We start from the raw sequence: 3,581 nt of genomic DNA on the forward strand, positions 1-3,581 counted from the left end.
ACGCTTTAATTTATTTGTATAAACTTGTGAACTTACCAACCTTTGTGTTGACACTTTTAGTATGTTATTCTCAGGTAGCCGAGGCAGGCGCGCGGTATAGGACATGCATTCGCTAAACACCATTGCTTTAAAAACTTCTTTAATTTTTATCTTGATGTCCTGTTGGTTTTGAAAACTTTAATATGGTGTTTGATTATAACTAATGATTACGATCCTTTTAGTTCACACCCTCTGACGGTAAAACTCCGTTAGTGGATTTTGAGGGTGTGACAAATAGTTTAAACTAGTGTTCTTCCCGGCGCAACGCGCCGGGCGGGTCGGTAAAACCCGAGCGATGATAAAACCTAGACGTTGATGCAATAAGTCGACACGAGTTCAACCAGTTTCAGTTACGTGCGTATTGTATCAGAACTAAGACAAAACAACTATATACAAATTGGGGTGGACCAATGGCGTGTCGTCGGTTGGTAAAACACGGTCATCGGTAAAACCCGACCGTTATCGATCCCGGACGTTGAGGTGATGAGTCGACGCGAATTCGTCGGTTTTCGTCATGTTCGTTACGGTACCTGAACTAAAAAACCATCAGCGTTTGGTCGGTTATCGTTACGGTACTAGATCTAAAACAAAACGCGGTGAGGCTAGGCGAATTCGGTCAGTTTTCTTCACGTTCGTCACAGTACCGCAACTAAAACAAAATAATAAAAAAAGAACAAAAAGAAAATTGACATTCGGTCAGTTTTGGTTACGTCAATTACACGCTGAAAGAAAAACAAAACAAAAACAAAAACTAAAAAGAAAAAAAACAAAAAGATTCCACCAATTCGGTGCTGCAAAGTGGCCCGGTGGGAACTTTGCGGCACCAAAGTTGTAAAATGTTAAATAATAATAATAATAATAATAATAATAATAATAATAATAATAATTGTTTTAACAACATTTTGTTATATAATATAATATATGACTAAAAAGTTGTACTAAACATGCGAATTAAATAGTGTAATTATGTAATTATATCGTAATGTAGTTACACTATGATGTATTTTAATTACACTGCTTGATTTGCACAGTTAGCACGCTAATTTAATTTGTATTTGATCAAAACTATATATATATATATATATATATATATATATATATATATATATATATATATATATATATATATATATATGCTTGGGTTATTCTACAAAGGTCAACAAAAATGAGAAGTGTAATAAGACATAATTAATTAACATGTCTCAAGTGGGAATAAAAGAAAAAAAAGTATAAAAGTAATATTACACATTTTCTCTTTCCACATGCAAGTCACATGTTAATCGCCATCATTTTTAAACGTCTATAACTTTTTTCATAAGATTATTTTTTTAAATAAAATTCACCATAATTACAAGCGTTTTTTATCTTTAATACGAGTATGATTTTGTTATATAAAAATAAAAAAAAATTACGTCATTGTGTCTTTTTGCTTACCATTGTGTCTTTTTTCGTCATTGTGTTTTTTTCGCCATTGTGTCTTTCAACTGATCATTGTATTTTTTTAAAAACTAATAACACCGTTGTATAATAATATGTAAATATAATGAAAAATACCAACAAATTATTTAATACATAAAACACAATGATAAATACATATTACACAATAACCTGAAACGTAAAACACAATAATGAATACATATAACACAATGGCCTGAAACGTAAGACACAATGTTATATACATATAACATAACGCCCTGAAACGTAAACACAATGGAATCTACGTATTACACAATGATTTGAACGTAATACACAATGAACATAATACTATTTTTATCAAATTAAGTGAATGTTGAGCATAATGACTAAAATACAATGATAAGTAGAAAAACAAATGTTGAGCACAAAGACACAATGACAAACAAAAAGACACAATGACGTAATCTTTGTTTTAATTTTTATATTTAATACGAATACCAACTGAAAAACACAATAACCAAAATTTATAACACAATGTATAGAAAAACCTAATTAAAAACACAATGGACAACCAAATAACATAATATAAAAAAACCACTAATTTATTTTTATTTTTATAACAATATGATATTCATATTAAAGATAAAAAATCATTTGTTATTATGGTAATTTTTTTTAAATGTCGTATGAAAAAGTTATAGACATTTTAAAATGATAGAGAAATTGACATTGTCTTGCATGTGAAGAGAGAAAGCTATCACAAATGTGTTATTACCTTCATGCCCTTATAATCAGTTTTTATTCTTAAATTAATCTCCACAATCCAAATATATAATCAATGGATTAGATTCATTCTCACATTTCTCATTTTTGTTGTACTTTGTATTTTAACCTTACCCTATCTATAATATATATAAACGAAACCTTTAAAAGGTTTCTGGTTGCTCTCTACTTTTTCTCAAGCCATCAGATTGCTTTATTTGTAAATGAAAGCTTCTCATGCACTTGACCCGAATTCACGGTTATGGGTCTCACCAAACCCAGAAAACCTTAAAACGAGTTATATCATCTTATTAGATTATAATTAATTTCACCAAATATTTTATATGAAAATTTCTATAAAGTAAAGATATACTAAAAATTAATATCCTATTTTTTTAAAAAAATTATTTTTATTAAGAAAACAGTTTTATAGTAAAAAAAATAAGTGGGTCATGGGTCTCACCAAACCAAGATAATTTTTAAAACGGGTTATAACATCTCATTTATTTGTGAAACTGTTTCATCATCAAATATTAATTACATTATTAACTTTCTTACAATAAATAAAATTAAAATCTAAAATATATATAAATATTGGAAATAAATAATTTAAAACAACCTCGTAATACGAGGGATAAAAGGTAGTATAATATATATAAACGAAACCTTTAAAAACTCTCTGGTTGCTCCCAACTTTTTCTCAAGCCACCAGATTGCTTTATTTGTAAATGAAGGCTTCTCATGCATTTGACCCGAATTTACGAGTATGGGTCTCACCAAAAGCAGATATCCCTTAAAAGGGTTATAACATCTCACTAAATTAAAAATTTTGCTTCCTATGTATTTGACCCGAATTTACAATTATGTGTCTCACCAAACCCAGATAGCCCTTAAACGGGTTATAACATCTCATTAAATTAAAAATTAATCTCACCGAATATTTGATATGAAAATTCATATAGAACAGGAATATACAAAATATTAATTATATCCTATTTTTTTATAAAAAAAATTGTTTATAATTAAAATCAATTTATAGTAAAAAGAAAATAATAAGCAGGTCATGAGTCTCACCAAACAAAAATAACTTTTAAAACGGGTTATAAATCTCATTTATTTATGAAACCCTTTCATTATCAAATCCTAATTACATTATTAACTTCCTTACAATAAATAAAAGTAAAATCCAAAAATGTATATAAATATTGAAAACGAATAATGTAAAACAATCCATTGTCTAAGGTGGGGGAAAAACCCGCCTCAGTTACAATTTCCATAGATATCAATAAAAGCCAACTATTGGATAATTATTATGTTCTGTAAATTAAAATTACATTTAATCCCTTCATAAACATTAATAAAGT

This window comes from Bidens hawaiensis, unplaced genomic scaffold, assembly GCF_021521415.1.
Source record: "Bidens hawaiensis isolate Kalapana, Puna unplaced genomic scaffold, B.hawaiensis_p1.1 tig00029082_1, whole genome shotgun sequence".
Classification (NCBI taxonomy): Eukaryota; Viridiplantae; Streptophyta; class Magnoliopsida; order Asterales; family Asteraceae; genus Bidens; species Bidens hawaiensis.